The sequence below is a fragment of the Vicia villosa genome, linkage group LG5 (genome assembly GCF_029867415.1).
Source record: "Vicia villosa cultivar HV-30 ecotype Madison, WI linkage group LG5, Vvil1.0, whole genome shotgun sequence".
Taxonomy (NCBI): Eukaryota; Viridiplantae; Streptophyta; class Magnoliopsida; order Fabales; family Fabaceae; genus Vicia; species Vicia villosa.
The window spans coordinates 57731884-57751083 of record NC_081184.1 but is presented as its reverse complement, the minus strand read 5'-3'; the positions used below and the strand labels follow the sequence as shown (position 1 = coordinate 57751083).

The 19200-nt window shown below is 35.6% G+C and overlaps 1 pseudogene; it reads right to left on the bottom strand.

Moving 5' to 3' along the window:
• Positions 1 to 18069: 18069 nt before the first annotated feature.
• LOC131606653 (uncharacterized aarF domain-containing protein kinase At5g05200, chloroplastic-like) lies at positions 18070 to 18762 on the bottom strand (annotated as a pseudogene).
• Positions 18763 to 19200: the final 438 nt, after the last annotated feature.

Genomic DNA, 19200 nt, shown 5'->3' with positions numbered 1-19200 from the left:
GCCATCCAATTTGATAGACTTGAGAGTCAGAATACGTCGTACGTTAGATCGTATCTGAAGGATGTACTTAGGATGAATCGTACGTTAGACTGAATCTGTGGTGTCAGAATTAAATGGTTGGGTAGATTGCCAAGAGCTTCAGGATCGAGATTCGGTTGTCGTGATTCCATTATCGTGACTCAGTTGTCATGATTCCATTATCGTGACTCGGTTGTTGTGATTCCATTATCGTGACTCAGTTGTCGTGATTCTATTATCGTGACTCAGTTGTCATGATTCTATCATCGTGACTCAGTTGTCGTGATTCTATTATCGTGACTCAGTTGTCGTGATTCCATTATCGTGACTCAGTTGTCGTGATTCCTTTATCGTGACTCAGTTGTCGTGATTCCATTATCTTGACTCAGTTGTCGTGATTCCATTATCTTGACTCAGTTGTCGTGATTCCATTATCTTGACTCAGTTGTCGTAATTTTTCTGAATGGAGTGTCGTGATTAAGTATGGTTCTTTCTTTTGTGAGCACCATTCGTGGTGGCCTAATTAGGTCTTGGAGAGATGATCGTGTCAGTACCGTTCGTAGTAACTGAATTAGATCATAGATATTGTTTATCTGCTTGTTCTTGTGTCCTGAAAAGTAGAGTTAGTCTTTATGCGATGTTATGATGCATGTATTTTGAGTTTCTCAAAATAAATGAGAAGTTTGCATATGAGGTAATGTATGCAATATATGAACATGTTTATGATATATGATGTCAGAATATGATTTGTCCTTGATTGAGAAAATAAATCTCTGTATCATTGTGATTTTGATATTTGATCTTGTTTTTGAATATGCTCCGCTGGGGGATTTTTGATTTTGCTTACTTGATGTACCCTGATTGGGGATTAGAGATATTAATACACCATGTTGGAGGAGAGCAAAAGTTTTGGAGAACTGGTAGTGTTGAAGGCGTAAACTCTGTTGGGGAGCCATGTCTTTATCGGGACGAGTATGTTTGAAGGTATCCTCTTGAGGAATGCTCTGTGGGGATATGATCTTGTGAGGTCAACTCTGTGGAGAAGCATGGATGCCTTGAACATTGCCCCCAGTATTATAGTAACCACCATTTGATTTAGGACACGCCACTGAGTATTGATCAAGATGTAAAACTGGACTTGCATAGATTTGCCCCTAGTTAGTAGGAACTTTGGAAAGATTCGCCTCGCGAGGACTTTACTATGAGTGACATGCCCCCAGTAATCATAAACTTAGGATGATGCCCCTGATTGTTTTGGCATCCTTGAGAGATTCTCGGAATCTTGACTTGATTGCCCCAGATTGCTTGGGCAACACATGCCATGCCCTTTGTATACGTAGGAGACATTGCTTCTCGGGGTAATCTTGTCTGTCGGGATAACTTTCAGTCATTAGTTGTACCCTGTGCAAATTCTTTCTGTTGCTAACATTTGAAATTATGTAGCAGGATTTGTTTAATAATGAATTCATGAGATGCAATGCATACGTTTGTCTTGAGTTTTTTTGAAAAACATTAAAACAAGAGATGTAAAAGCGTGATATTTGTAAAAACATGCTATTCGTAACAATGTAATGTTTATAAAAACAGGATATCAACTTAACATTTGTAGTAAACCTTAAGGAGTCGGGATACCTTTTTGGTGACAGTATGCTTTCGAACTAACCATGCTTCAGTTAGGACTTTCAAGGGTTGTAACGTGGCTTGGTTCACGGTTTAAGAAACAAAGGATAATGGCTCAAAATTTATTTATACCCATCCCCTTCTTTGTGATATTCTTCAGTCCTAAGCTCAGTTAATTCAATTTATGCATTCAGGTTCCAAGAGACTTTTGGATTTGCGTCTTTGATAATGATGATAGTTCACCAGCACAGAGAACTTTTGAGATGGCAGTCACTTCTTCCTTTTGGTAGTTACAACTTTGTGTTTGTTCGAGAATTTATTGACTTCTCTTTTCTCATCTTCTGATATCCCTAACTTTTGCCTGAACTGTCTATTTTGAGGTTACAGTCAGCGGGATGCCTTGATTTTTGCCTAAATCATCTTTTTGATTTTGACTTAGCAGGCTTTTCTTTGCATATGTGTTTTTTCATTCATTTTTTTTGAAAGATGTTGACTGCTTTGCTTAATGATTGATGAACCATCATTGGCTTTTGATTGACACCTCCAACACTTCTTTGATGTGTGCGGATGAACGCTTGTGATTGAAACCTCTCTTGAAAGGTGTACTGAATGATTCTCTTGAAATAGAATGCACAACCAAATTAATTAAGAACTACCCTGCCCCAGGTTATGAACAAGGGTTTTAATTTGTATGAGAAAGAAAACTTCTACTCCTTAGGCTCAAAGGGGTTGACGAGGGATTAACGTCCTTATATCTCCACTGTTTAGGAATTGAACAAATGCCTGTACATCGTCAGCATAGTCCGCTCAAAAGCATACTGTATGAGGTTGCGGTATCGTTTTCGTCATCCTCTCTTAAAAGGCTTACAGCTTAGCAGGAGTTGAATATCACAAAACACATGCAGAGTAAAGACATAATTTTAAAATGAGTGATAGCGAAATAAATTATTCAAGACAAACATATGCAAGGCACTGATGATGATTATTAAAATAAGATAATGTCTATCATAATTCGAATGTTTAAACAAACAGAATAGAAATTTGCAAATGAAAGTAAAACTAATGATTAAGAGTTTATCCTTCTAGCTATCCACATTATTAGCAGTTACATTAGGAGTCTCAGGAGGGTCAAACTCAACTTCTCCCGCATCGATCATATCTTGGATTTTGTTCCTCAATGTCCAGCAGCTATTCGTATCATGACCAGGACTATCAGAGTGGTATGCACACCTCATGTTAGGATTATAGCTTCGAGCAGAGGTGCTAGGATTCTTAGGGGGATCCTTTAGAGTGATCAACTCTAACTTCAACATGTGTTGTAGTGCTTGAGCCAGTGACATATTGATCTTTGTGAACTGACGCTTAGGCGTGTCTTGCGTGCTTTGACGACTTCTCTGAGATGTCGGTGTGGAGATCAAAACTGCCCCAACAGATTGGTCATGGTTATTATTTGAATCTAACTTCCCACTGAGAGGCTTCTTTGTAATACCTGAGGATGTAGCGGTTTGAATCTTACCACTTCGGATGCCATTCTCAACACGTTCCCCAGTCAGTATAAGCTCAGTGAATCCAGATGACGAACTTCCCAGCAAATGGCTATAGAAAAGGCCAGTCAATGTATTCATAAACATATCTACCATTTCTCTGTCAGCTAAGGAAGGTTTTACTCTTCCAGCTAGATCTCTCCATTTCTGAGCATACTCCTTGAAACTTTCCTTAGGTCCCATAGACATGCTTTGTAGTTGCATGCGAGTTGGTGCGAGATCGGAATTATATTGGTATTGCTTATAGAAAGCAACAACCAAATCTTCCCAAGTATGGATGTTGGTACTTTCCAATTGATAGTACCATTCGAGTTGAGTTCCAGATAAGCTTTCCTGAAAGAAATGGATCCAGAGCCTCTTATCTGCAGTGTGGGGCTGAATTTTTCTTACATAAGACCTCAAGTGCATCTTGGGACAAGAGACTCCATCATACTTAGCAAAGGCGGGATTTTTGAATTTTGGAGGAATAACTACCCCAGGAACGAGTCCTAGTTCTTCAAAATCCAGCCCAGGTACCTTCTGAATTTCCACGCTTCTCAGGCGCTCTTCTAGTAGTCTATACTTCTCATCAGCATAATCCTCATTTTGAGGATACTCATCTTCTTCTTCTTCTTCCTGGCCATCAGAACCTACATGGCTTCCCGGATTGTTCTTGACACTAAGATCATCTCCTTCCTCTTCCTCTTCGTCATCTTTAGGAACTGTTTCTGCAGCCTTCTTGGGACGACCCTTGAATCTTCTTCCCAGGTTGATCACTCCTTTGGGCTTCTTGGTCTTTTTCTCCTTCTTAGCCATAAGGGTTTTCAGCTCGTCTTGCCCCTTGGATAAGTTCAGGATCAGATCTTGAAATTGGGCATTCTGAGCTTGAAGGTCTTTGACTGATTGCTCGAGATTCATGATGCTGAAATAAACAGCGAGGAGGTAAGAAACCTGTGGTGGGATCCTGTGATGCAATGTTATGAATCCAGATGCAATATATTCAAGGATCTCTGGAAATTTAGTTAGCAACGTCAAAAACGATTTGGTCGCTTCTTCGTTTGAAGAACTCTGATTTTTGGATGTTCTTCTATGGGAATCAAGCTCACCATATCCAGTGGGTCATAGCCTCTGATTCGGGGACTTCTGAATTTGAAGGTACATGGCTAGAGGAAAATAAATCCTCTTGCCCCTTGATAGGTATTGGGTCTTTGAATTGGAAGGCATGTGGCTAGAGGAAAATAAATCCTCTTGCCCCTAGATAGGAATTCAGTCCTTGATAAGAGCACCTGAAATTGTGCGCCCTAAATCCCTAAGATCCTTGAAAGGGTTAGTTAAATCATGTTATGCTTATGATGTCATGATGTTATGCGAATGTAGTTCATTAGGCATAGTGTGGGATAGTAAGGACAAACAAGTCCTTTTAACAAAACCTGCAAGGAAACGAAGGTTAGTAGCAAACACAAACACGTCACACAAGCCACATAAGTCACACAAGTCACACAATTTCCTTAGGCTCGGCTTGCATGGAGTTTAGATCATGTGAGGTACCCTTCCCCAAAGGTATTTCTAAGGATAGAGATGATATCAGCAACAGGTTCTACCGAGTTACCCAGAATTGTCAGCCCTCCTAAAGCACCCTCGAACATGATACATACATACCATGCAATGATACTTTGAGAAAGAACCTATCTGAGTTGTAGTATTGGGTAGCGACTATGCTCTCAACATACATCAAGAGTGGTCCCCCCACTACGTTCCTAAAAGTCAAGATGGGTTAAAGGTAACTAAAGGTCCTTAAGCTCCGACTCACCCACAGACATCCGCACGAACCTCCCTCATACAAGAGAAGCATGCAAACACCCATAGAGGCCTAACTTAAGCGTGAACTCTCATATTGACCAATCCTCCACATACATGAAGGAGGTCGTCATGACTATGCCACTTCTTATCTTAGATGTACTTGAATCCGGGTGTAGGATTCATCCTTCAGTTAATTCCCAAAACAGCCCTGCAAAAGTAAAGCAAACAAAGCAAACAATAGAAAACATTTAAGTGATTCCTAAACTTTTAAGGTAACCCCTCTTTTATCGAAATTTGTCCCCAGCAGAGTCGCCAGTTCTGTAACACGGTGAACTGACTTTTTATCGATCGAAATGTCGCGGTTAAGCAAGAGTCGCCACCGACTTTTATTTTATCCAAACTAAATCAGAAAGGCAAAAAGAAGCAGAAAAAAAACCTTTTAAGAAATCTAAGTTCGGGGGGTAATTTATGCAAAGGGAAGGTGTAAGGCACCCTTTGCATCCATGGTTTTCCATGGGCTCTTAATTGCTTTGCTTGCTCGTTTGTTTAGGGAATGTAGATGAAAGAGATAGGGACTTTAGCTCGTAAATGAGCGTTGCCCTTTTGAAAAATTATGAGAAAGAATATAATGAAAGTTTGAGCATTGCAAAGCAATTAGGGGCAATTACCTTAAACTCAGATGATAGGTCTCTTTTTAGCCTTTCAGAATGAAATGGTCTATCCTTGCCATAAGAGGGCAGGAAGCCTTTCGTTTGGAGGTTGAAGGGTCGTCGAAGCATCCTTTGCCATAAGACTGTCCCATGCCATAGAGGGGCAGGTAGTCTAAGGCGAGGATCAGAATAAGCCATTTTTGTTAGGCAACCAGAAGATACCTCAGCCTTTTTCCGTAGGCAACTTCCGAGGGTCGAGGTCATTTGTGTATCGAAGGCAGCATCATTTAGGGACCATGACCTTTAATCAAGGCAACATGGCTGAGGTATCCTCGTATTCGAGGGACGGGCTATTCTGCACAAAATACAAGGCAGCAAGGCAACAGGCAACAAGGCAACAAGGCAACAGAGAGGTTACCCAAAAGCGTGCGTGTGTGCACCAATCACGTGATTATATTCAGATATTTATCTTTTAATTAGTTATTCTAGTTCAATTTAAGGCTTGCACTCCCTAAGATTACTAACCACGCAGTATATAATAACATAAAGCAATAAAGGGGGCGGGAAATTGTAACCAGCGGATCCCTTATCAGGGTTGACACAAGTAATAAAAGGCATAAAAAAAATAGGGTTCAGGGTTACCAATAACGTAGCTTTGGCGATCGACAACCCTGAAAAAGAAGGTAAATAAAAGCTGGGTGAGTGCATTATCGGTTCGGGGGTTTCCTGAAGCATTGACTCTGAACATTTGGGAATTAGCAGGAAGATAATAGGAAGTGAGTGTATGGACAATTCATTGGCATTTAAGAATAAATCCTAGATTAATCTATAAAGCATAAATTAAAAGTAAAATAATATTTAAATAAATAAATAAAATAAAGACTGAAACTTAGCTTTTTGATTGATATAGCGCGTAGTCGGAGAATTTCGAAAAGCAAACCCTGAAAAATGCATAAAGGAAAGATTTCAGTGTAGGGAATGATCGTGGCAAACCCTGATTAGGGCGCAAGTTAACCCTGGTTAATAGAATAAATAAAGTCAATTTAATTAATTTATGGTTTTTAACCTAATTAATTAAATCGGTGAAAATAGAGTTTCGATTAAATATCAACCCTAATATATTTTTATCAATTAATAAAAGTTTATTAAAATTAATTAAATAATTTAAACAAATTAACTTAACTTAACTTAGACAGTTAAAAGTCACATTGTCAATACTAATTAAAATAAATAAATGTTTTATTTATTATGATATTTTTATAAAAGAAAAAAAAAGAATTTAAGAGAGAAAATATTTTTAAGAGAAAGTTTTTTTTTGGAAAACCATATGAATAATGTAAATAATAAAAACAAAATGTTGTATAATTAAAAAAGAAGAAAAAAAGTTAGAAAACTTAACTTTTAATCTGGTGTGGTTGCCAAGTGAGTGTCCATGGTGTGCTTGAGTCCTCACAGGCGTTAGATCTTGGGAGTTGCTGATCAAATGGCTAGAGATGGGAGGCGCATGGTAATCCTTGAAGATGGAGGTGCATGTAATCTGCAGGAGAAATATTTGAAAAAATATTGCAAGGGCCAGGGATCGAACCCTGGACCCTTGTGTGAAGAAGCAAATGCGTTTACCAAACCAACCAGATGCGCTTGCTTGTTTAACATATGCCCTTGTTAAATAATATATGAAAATAAAGACATAAATTCAAACAAAAAAACTTGGAGCCCTCACTGTTCATCTTCGACCTTCGTTCTTTAAAAGAACACAGACTTTTAGCAACGGTTCTTCTTGTGTGGCTATAAACCTGCACGAATCAAACTCAAAAAATAATGCAAATCAATTCCAGATGATGCCTTGGATCAAGGTAAAATCATCTTCCGAATTCAATAGTGCCCTCAATTCGGGCTAATTTTCCTTGAAAAACAACGTTCCCAATTTCTTGAACTCTAACCCTAGCCATGGCACAGTCTCTAATTCGCGACCAAACACAAATTGAATAACACAGACAGCTTCTAAACATCATCACAATTCAGAATATATGTTCATATGCAGTATATGATGAATATATGCGCGGAATCAAATTGAAACAAAGTAAACGCAAACCGTGAGTTTTTCGTGGTGGTTCCGGATGCTAATGGATTCAAGAACGCTTGGGGGACCTTCCTAGACTTGCGATGATCGCTGATGAACGTCCAAAAGTTCCTGAAATATCCTCAAACTCAGAAACCGATTTCAAGTTTTTTTGGAATTTTGTTGGAGCTTTTGTGAGTTTTAACGTGTTCTTCAGGCTGCAGAATCCTTATGAAAATTCCTCCTCCTACATACTTGTGATGGTTATGTTTATATAGTAGCTTGTTTAGGTTAACAAAAAAGGAAAGAATCAATGATTGGAATTATAATTATGATTGGAATTGGAATTGATCTTGGACATTTTTGCAACGTAATCTTGGATTCACAGTGTATCTGCAAGTTTTAGGAGTGAAAAGATTTGATGAATATTTTTCTTATAACAAGAATAAAACATACCAAAAATTATAAAAACTTAAAACTTTACTACTTAAAAGAAATCTTATATATATGTTTTATTTTTTATAATAATAACACTAGAATCTAAAATTTCTAGAAAAATTAGTTAAAACTAAAAAATACTAAGAAACCAAATTTAAAACTAAATGAAGTGACTAAAAAAAACTAAAATACTAATAACTATAGAAAATTTAAAAAAATAGTAATAACAACGAGAGAAAAAAAAAATAAAAAGACAAAAATGTCAAAATAAAAGAGGTGGTGGGATTCGAACTCAAGCCTCTTCACACATAGGCAACTCCTTATACCCAACTCATTATCAGCTAGGTCATTGCGCTTGTTTGAAATAACATGACATTGGCAGATATATAAGGGCAAATTTTGGGGTATGACAACTCTAATACATTGCAATTTCCTTTTCAGGAAATATATATAAAGAGTATGCACAAATCAGCGCTCAGAAGCTTTGACTCAGAAGGTTCAGCATGCAACATTAGAACATGATCTGGCAAGACATCAGAAGATGGTCAAGGCAGAATCAGAACATGGGTCTATGGAAGCATCAGAAGAACTTGAGTTCAGAAGCAGAAGCACTGAAGTTCTCATGGTATCACGCTCAGAAGCACTTCAAGGTCAGAAGACAAGAAGATGCTATGCACCAAGCTGTTTGACTCTGATGATATTCACACGTTGTATACACAAACATCAGATCAGAAGAAAGTACAGGTGGCAGGCTACGCTGACTGACAAAAGGAACGTTGGAAGCTATTAAAGGCAACGTCAGTAGACACAGCGTGAACAAGGCTCGAGGTAGTTGACAAAAGCGTGAAACACTAAATGCAATGCTGTACGGAACACGCAAAGCATTAAATGCTCCCAACGGTCATCTTCTCAAGTGCCTATAAGTATGAAGTTCTGATGAGAAGCAAGGTTAACGATTCTGGCGAATTCTGAATAACTTGCTGAAATGCTGTTCAAATTAAAAGCTCAGAAACTTCATCTTCATCAAAGCTCACTACATTGCTGTTGTAATATATTAGTGAGATTAAGCTTAAACGTTAAGAGAAATATCAGTGTTGTGATTATAGCTTTTCAGAAGCATTTGTAATACTCTTAGAATTGATTACATTAATTTGTAAGTAACTAGAGTGATCAAGTGTTGATCAGGATACTCTAGGAAATCTTAGCTTGTGTCTAAGCAGTTGTAATTAGAGTGATCACGTGGTGGTTAGGATACTCTAAGAAAGTATTAGCTTGTGTCTAAGCATTTGTTCCTAGAGTGATCAGGTTGTGATTAGGATACTCTAGAAGACTTAGTCGTGGGCTAAGTGGAAAACCATTGTGATCTGTTGCGATTAGTGGATTAAATCCTCAGGTGAGGTAAATCACTCCGTGGGGGTGGACTGGAGTAGTTTAGTTAACACCGAACCAGGATAAAAATAACTGTGCAATTTGTTTTTATCATTCAAGTTTTTAGACTACACTTATTCAAACCCCCCCCCCCCTTTCTAAGTGTTTTTCTATCCTTCATAGCAAAATTGAGATATGACACCTTGATTCTCTCTTTCAAATTTATTTTTCAATGACAACTTAAAGCAAACCATATTCAAAGAAATGAAAAAATATGTGTTATTTTTATTATATCACTAAAGGAAAAGTCTAAATGTATCGAATTGTATAAAATTCTATTAAGTCTAAATGTAAGATGACTAAAATTGAGATTTTTTTAGCAATTTATAGCTAGGGAGAAAGTACTGTAAAAAATTCATGTGATCACCTTCCAAACTAGTTGACAATCTCAATTCATGTGATGTTACATTCCTGGGACCCTCCAAAACTATACCCAATGGAAAAATGCAAGTTATTGTGACAAAAAGCTATATCAGAGTTTACATACCATAATAATCCAGATAAAAATAACCAACACCAAAGAAAAGGGACAGACGAAACCAAACAAGCCCAGCCCATGCAATATCCATTTCAACGCAACCACTCGAATTATAATCTATGTTGGATAGACAAAACCACATAGACATGGTAATGTGCATTCAAAAGAAAGAGAAAGAAACACTCTCTTTTAGACTCATATATTGGAAAATAAGAAGAAAAACAAATCAATATTTTTATAGTGTGAAAAGAAAAATAAAAAAATTAGAAAATTATTTTAAAAGTTGTTTAAAAAATAAAGTCCTACTAGCATCAGTTAGGAGAAGAGTGGTGATTTCAACATGAGACTCCGCAAAAAATCGGTACATCACATCATTACCAATTCCATGTTTTACTAGATAATCAACACAAACATTTCCCTTCTAAGAGTATGAAATATTTAAACTCGTCAGTATTTAGAGAGAAACTTTTTAATATTGTAAATAATTGCAGCATAGTGATGTGAAGCATTAATAGTCTCTTAGATAAGCTTGATAGCAAAGTTAAAGTCAAAATAACAGATCATGTCTTTGATGTCAAGTTCTCAGGTAATACATGTAACACCCGAGGCTGAAGAAGGCGAGGGGTGGTTGCACCGCATGTAACACCTGAGGCCAATGGGGCTTGGATGGTCGCCACATTGGAATAAGAGGGATCCTGAGGTCGTGTAGGTATGGGACTGCATGGTTGAAGGAAAAATTATAAGGATTGATGGGTACTACCTATACCAACAAGATGCATCTTCTTTTCAGTAGCCGGTTCCATAAGAACTCCATAGTTAAGCGTGCTTGACTTGGTTTGTGGGGTCACTCGTTCATCCCGAAAGCAGTCTGAGGCATTACAATACACAAACCATGATATATATAGTGCCATTAGCTCAGCATGAAAGATGTTGGAATCACCATTTTATCCATAAAATAGTAAACCTAAGCACCATCGATATTTCGAATTAATCCAACAAAATCCATGATGTCGGGATTACCGAGGCTACTGGCATCAATATTCAAATTCATATTACTTCCTTTATGTGCATTTCACGTGAACGTTCTCATTGGATAAGACATATTATGCTTGAGAAAACAGTTAGCTAACATATAACCATTATTCACTGTGATGAGTTTCAAAGTATAGAAAGATATCACTTCATTCGCAAGACACCGTTTATTCCTAACGCGCGACAACCACCAGCAAGCATCCAAAAAGATAGAGCCGCCATTAATGTCACATCTAATCCAATCATATAAACTATCCTCCTAGGAGAATATTAGGTCAAAGAAACCAATAGATTTTCAAAAGCAAGTAACAGATTCATAGTTTCTCATAGAAATGGACTATGTAAAGTCGTCAAAAGAAATAATTTCACCTTCTCAGGAGCAGGTGTGAGTGCACTTGCATGTTAGATCTTTTGCATGATACTAAAACTAGGAAATTTTTAGCATTTTTGTACATTTAATGGTATCTCTGAGTCATTATGTGCACCTTTGCATTTGGGATCTTAGAATGCATGAACATATTTGGAAAAGGTATCATGCATTAAAAATGAATGTCAATGCATTAAATATCAGTTTTTACATAAAACTCAAGTTTGTATATCGACACGTACGTGGTATTCTTGCACCCCAAAATTTTCCCTCTCATTTTAACCTTAAAGAGGTTTGAATCATACTAATTTGTATACCTCAATAGGTCATGATCATGCATTCATACATAACATTGGACTTCCGAATGCCCAAGAGATTCAAGATCTTGAAATGTGATCTTTTGATCCAAAGAAAATGATATCATACTCAACAAAGGTTGAGGATTGATCATCTATCCATCATGAAATTGCCTTCATCAAGTCACAAGTTCATACACTTCTTCTTCTTCTTCTTTAAGAAGTCATCAAGATAAGAGTTTTATCTAAGCCTCCATGGAAGGTTTATCTGAGCAAAAGGGGGGATGAGGCCTCAATACCCCAGTATACTCCCTTCATATCTCCTCAACAAGCTAGGGTTTCATAATCACTGCATTCAAGATCATTGATTCAAGCTACAAGCAATGCTCATTCAGTTGGCTCCAAATTAGGGTTTTGGTCAAAGTCAACCAAGAGTTGACTTTTTGACCAAAACATGATTTCATAAGTCAAAATATGATATTAGGTGCCATTATGTCCATCATGTGCTATTCAAAAGGTCCCAACGATTGCAAGTTGATTGAAGTCAAGAATTGGTTCAACTGGTCAATATCCATCTGGTACACAAGGACAACAGTTGACTTTTTGAGGAATTTAGTCAACTATGAGCATATCATGTATTTTCCCATCATTATATAAGGATTTATCAATATTTGTCACAAGAAATCAAGAAAGTCAAGAAAATCAATATGAACATTGCTCTTTGATATTCCCTCTATCCATTGATCTCAAGTTTGTGGCAATTGGATGAACACACATCAACATATGATCATTAGAAATGGCTAACTTGAAGTTGTCAACATACCAACAACTTAGAAAATTTTCTCAAGTGTTTCTAGTCAGCTTGGTGTCACAACTTCAAGGGTGATTTACACATCAATTCAAACATTGTTTCAAGACATTTTCAACATCAATATTATTCTCCTCCATGTCCTCTTTGTATTGACACCAAGTGTAGATCAAATGGTGCACCATAGATCAAGATATGTTGACATAAAGGTGGTTGCATGGTCACGAATGGTACATGATTTATCCATTGCATTTTGGTTTCATTTTCCACTTTGGTCGATTCAAAAGGTGCATAATTACTCAGTACATCACATATTGCTCCATATGGCCATACAAAAACCTCAACATGCATGCATTCAAAAAGAAATTACCACAAATAACATGAGAGAGAATTCCTAAAACTTGTGCACTATGTGTTCACAAAGAATCAGCTCAAAACTTTACTCTCCACACCATATCATCTCACACCCTCCATATATATTCAATCTCCTCGCCTGAATCAAAGAACCACGCACCACTTTTCAGCCACACCCTCTCTCTTAACTCTTCATTCTTCTCATTCTCTCAAAACAACTTTGCAAGAAAAATAGTTTCTTAGAGTTTCTAACAAACTCACTACTAGAAAATTCGTTTTTAGTGACCGAATTAGAGACTGAAAAAGCTTAAAAATCGGTCACTAAAACGTTTAGCGACCGATTTAGTGACCATTATTTTTCGGTTGAAAAAGTGCTAGTCGCTAAGCATTTGCGACGAATTTAGTGACCGAAATTTAGAGACCGAATTTGTGACCGAATTCAGTGGCCGATTTTAGTGTTCTTTTTCATAAAATAAAATAAAAAGTTGTGATACCTAGGAATTGAACTTGTGACCTCCACATATTTTAAGAAGAACTTACCACTACACCACTTTACATCTATTGTTATATTTTATATTTAAACATATATACATATATTTTTTTACAAATATATTATATGTTAAAACAATAAAAAATATGAAAATTTTATTAAAAATTAAAAATTGAAAGAGAATTAAAATCTTTAAAAAAATGGAAAGGAAATAATAATATAATAAAAAGGATTAAAAAAAACAAAAAAACAAAACAAAAAATATTAGTGACCGAAAATTTGCTCATGAATATCAAATTTTGGTGGCTAATTTGGTCACTACAGTGACTGAAATTTCGGTCACTAAATTTTGGTCTCTAAATCGGTGGCTGATGTATTTTAGTGACCGATTTGGTGACCTATTAAAATTGGCTCATGAATATTTTATTTCGGTGGCTAATTCGGTCACTATAGTGACCAAAATTTTTTGGTCACTAAATCGGTCACTAAAAACAAATTTTCTAGTAGTGACTCTAACAACATCACTATCACCTTATCATCATCACCTCCATTATCTTGCTTCAAGATCCATGTTATTCATCCATTGAAGAACAAAACATCAAACTTTCAAGCCGTAACTTTTCCCTTCGAAGCTGCCAAGAAAAAATAGTCTACCTTTATCTCCTTACTTCTATTGATATAAATGAAGGTTTATGAAGATTCAGGATAATTTTCTTCCATTTTTCAAGCTAGATTCAATAAGTGGTGGACCTACTCCACTAGGTAATAAGTTCTCTCAAACTTTCAGATCTCCTCATAGATAGTTTTATGGAGTTGTAGGTCATGCACATGCATCTGAATCCATACAGTGAGTAGGCATTGGGTTATATGATGAATATGTCATGTTTCTTGAATGTTCACTTTTGTTTGTTTAGATTCATGTTGGATTTTAGCCAAGATGCAAGCCGTATTTTGGAAATATAAGGTCAGATTTGGAGTCTACGTGCAAAACTGAGTGGGAGAGTATTTCTCTTTTGTATTTCTGGGTGGTTCTTAGCCAGCTCTGGTGACGGTTAATCGGGGAAGAGGACCGGAGCTAGGGTTCTTTCGTATGAGTTTGAGAATTTGAAACATTGACTGCGCGTGGTGCAGTCTGATTGGAGGGAATTTCTTTCCCACCTGCCACTGTGGCTTTTCTTTTTCTTTTTTTACTTATGGTTTAATTGAAATCAAATTGGCTAGTGGGTCTGAAAAGCGTATTGAGCCTAGAAATAACGCTTTCTGCACCACCCATCTGGAGCCCAATAGTGCTCTCAACTGAGACCATGTTCAATCATTTTTACTTTCACACCTCTTGGGCAGATTTTAGGGAAATTGTATTTTCTTCATAACTTTTTCTTGGAAATTCAGTTTTGCATGAATTAAAGAGTGATAAAAAATAATTTTATTTTTCTTTAACATGAGAGAGTAATTCACATGATTTTTACCATTTTTTTTCCAATTACAGTGATATTTTTCCCATAGATTTTCTTGCCATATGTTCATGTTGTGACCTATTTTCTTGGGAGCCTTACTTGAGGCCTCAAGTCAAATGAGTTTGAGTTAATCTCTTAGCCATGTTTAGACACCTCATAGGTGATCTAATGTATGTCAATTTGAGGTCCTTAAGTTCTTACTTGATACTTATTGGAATGGATTTTAAGGACCCGTTCACTACTTGTTTGAAAGTTCATGATTGTTTGTTTGTACCTATATGGAAATGCATTTATGCAATGATGTAGGAACTTTTTATTGACATAGATGATGAGTCTTTGATAGGTCTAAGTGACCTCTAACTTTGATGTTTGGTCATACTCGTTTCCTTGTTCAATGTGAATCTTTTTACCATGCTAGTTGCTAGGTGCTTGTCCTTTCCTTGACCAATACTTGTTGTGTTGATATGAGACACTTGTGGGAATCTTTGGTGATCGATATTAGGCTTGCTAAGAAATTTTAGAAGTCCCTCCTTGTATTTTGTTTGAATCTAGTCATGATGATATTTGTGTCCTCAAATGAACATTCCTTTAAGCATGAAAGGTGTGGAGGTCTCTTGACCTATAATTTGAATTGGTGTGTTAATTTAGCATGCTATTATTTGGAAGTCTTGTTCCATAATATCTTTTACATCAAGTGAATCAAGTTAGGAGATAGTTGTTGTTGCAGGTTCAAGGTTTGTACTCAATGCTTGATGTTTGTTTCCTCTAAGTTTGTGCTTATTTGTGAGTCCTAACATGATTTAAATACTTGTCTTGATACTTCCCCAAGCATGTCCCAATTCCTATAAGGCTTTGAAATGCCTTTTGGTGTGCTATTTTCTTGTATACTTGGATAAAAATTGAATACTTGTTTCTTCCCCACTCTTTTGTGATTGTTTGTTGGAGACTAGAAGACCAAATGTCTAAACCTTAAGAGCATGTGTAATGCCCCGATAATTTAATTAATTATTTAATTAAATTATTTCGAATTAATTGTCAAAGTTGTGAGATGTTGGAATATGTGGATATAAGTTACTATATTGATGTTGGTTGATTAGTTGATTAATATTGGTAATATTAGTATAATTATTAGATTATTCTATATGGGCTTATGGAGTGGTTGGTGGTAGTAAAAGGAGAGTATGGATACCAAGCCCAATAAGAGAATAGAAATATATGTTTAAGTGGAACAAGAGGAAATTGGGGAAAAAGGAATTAGAGTTGGCATTTGTGAAAGAAGGAAGAAACAAGAGAGGAGAAAGCTAGGGCATAAAGGGGGAGAACTCCATTGGAGAAGATGAAGCTTTTGCTAAGAATCACCAGGTAAGGGTGGGGTTCTTACTCTCTAAGGGTTTTCATGATGATGAATATCGTAGAGATTAGGCTTCATAATTAAATATCCATGTTTGTGTGAGAATTGTAATCTTGATGTTGTTGATGAATGATTTGTAGAGCATTTGGTGGAATTGATAGAGGTTTATAAGATGGGGTAATGTTGTGTATATGATTGTGTATGATCTCTACTTCTCTCGATTTCATAAGTTTATAAAATGTTAGGGTTTGGTAGATTTCACAAGATTATGTGAATCAAAGCATGTTTGATGATGTTTGTATGTGAACCCATGGTTAGAAACATGTTTAGGAACCTTATATCTGTGCTAAATTGATGTCAATTGATGTTTAAATTGTATGAGGGTTAGTGGTTGTTGTATGAGGTGAATGGGGAATGAAAATGGTGATTTTTGGTTTTTTCAGCATGAGTCGACTCATGGGTCGACCTGATAAAGGCTTGCGTTGACTCGAACAACATCCAATTTTTGATAGATTTTTGTAAAGGCCATAACTTGAGTTTCCGAACTCCGATTAATGCACCATTCAAAGCATTGGAAAGCTAATGCAATGAACTATACCATGATGTAATAAAATGATTCATAGGATATACTCTCCTATTATTTTTATTAGGATTAAGTGATGAACTATGTAGTGTTAACATATGAAGTATGTTCTTTGCTATGAATTGACATAACCATGTTGTGGTATAACTTGATGTATGTTTTTCTTATGATGATACAATGCTATTGAGATGATGATATGTACTTTCCTTATGATGAGATAATGATGTATTGTGATGAAATAATAAATATGCTTTCATTAAGAAGTTGAATTAATTGTGCCATGTTGTTACTTGACTTGTGTGCTACAATGTTGATAAGTTATATGTTGTTGAATTTGTTGTTGTTGTTGTTGTTGTAGACCCTATGGTCAATGTTGATAAGTTATATTGTGTTAACCATCTAAAAAAAGTTTTACTAATAAGATAATAGTATTATGAAAATTAGGTATTGTGTTGATAGTGACCCGTGAAATAAAAGGTTAATTGTTTGCAAGGCTATTTGGTATTATTTAATTTGATAAAATAAAATTTTAATTTTATTAAAATTAAAAAAATATTAATTAGCATTTTTTAGTGATATTAAACAAATAGAATTGATATGATTTGATAAAAATTAAATAAATAAAAAAATATATATTTTTGATTAATGCTAAATTACACAAAAATGCAACAGGCATTTATTTCAATTTAGTGTTAGATCGGGAGGAGACTGAAACCACTTGATGTCATAACTGATCTCAAACCGGACTAAACCGGTGGTGATAAAAAAAAAGTATAAACAATTGATACTGCCATTTACATTCAACTCACTTAGCATTTTTTTTTTTTTAAAGTAGAAGAAAGACATGTAAAAACGTGTGAAATAGTCCAAGTATAACATTCAGCATATGAGAAAAATAATTAACAAAAATTAGAGGAGGTTGAGACAATAGTAATAGAGAAGTGAAAACAGTAATTGTTTAAAATAAAACAATAAGTGTAAACTATATTTCCTGCAAAAGTAAAAGAAAAGAGATTTAACCAACTATGGCTTAATCAACTCTGTTGTTGTTAGTTTCTTACTCTTCTAGAAACATATATCAAAAATACAATACTTGTATAAATGTGATATTGGTGTATATGGATGTAACTATTTATGTTTATTTTTTAAAACTGTGTTAATTGAAATTTGAAAATTTATTATATTCCAAATGAGTCAAGCTTACTACAAGAATGGCTTATTTCATTTATATATACAAAAGTAACAACATTACAGATAAAATATTTTGAGCTAAAATACGATACATCTATATTTCGTAAATTCTTATATACTGACTTATTATTAAATTTCTCTATAGTTGCTTCTTTTGTTGGAGGCAATAGAAATCCTCTGATCCTGAAGCATGTTCAAATTGGGAGCCAACAATCGCGTGTAACGATCAAAATACAAAAGCTGCTTCAGGAGAAGCGCAAATTCTCGAGGAAACTTTAATCCATAAGATTCACTAACTCGAACCTGTGGAGTACAACGATGGCATAAGTACTATATAATAGTTAGCCTTCATCAAATAATACAGTTAGCACAATTAAAATATTTTACCACATCAAGAAATAGTGCATTCATCTGCCTCTCATCGACAACTACATTAGCAGAGAAGCAGCTAGATTTCTGGCTGGCTGCTCCACTTCTAGCTGCTACAACGACTTCAGTGTCCAACTCCTGCACTTGAATAGCAGGCACAAATTAAGAATGTAAAAATGCTCTTCAAATTAGCAGACATGTAAACATTGACCTACGTAGTCGCTGTCATGCATAAGAAATTGACAAGTGAGTTTATGTGTGATAGATACAGTTCACATGCCTTAATAGATGAGAACACTTTCTCTAAATCTCTGGAAAAGGCATTAGCATTAACATCTTGCCTGTAGCATACATTTGAATTAAGGAAGATGCCATTTAGTCATAATCTTCAATGGCAATTGATCCTAAGAAGATTTCCATAGCAACCCATGTTTTGAGAGTTATACGACTAACAATTCCTATAGATTGAATTTTATTTTTAGAATATAGGTAGTAAATAAATATACACAATATCTATATATATATACACACACACACACACACAAACACACACACACACACTAAAACATCAGAGTATTGTAAAATGTGTGGTGATTTAGAAGAGAAAAGGCATAGTTTGTAAAAGAACAGGAAATAACAATGATTAGAGTTTGCAAAGATGATAAATTCCAAATAAAATGTATAATCAACTCTAAAACCTTGGCAAGTTAATAGATGACTAAAGCACGACAAAACAATACAACACAAGTATGACCAACTGTAAAATGGTATAGTTCATAACTAAATGTAAGTACCACTATTAATGGTCTAATTCAATTTTAGCTATATTGGTTAGCTTTCATCCATAATTCTCTTAGGTTAAGGTACAAACTTTGACAGAAGTCTGTACTT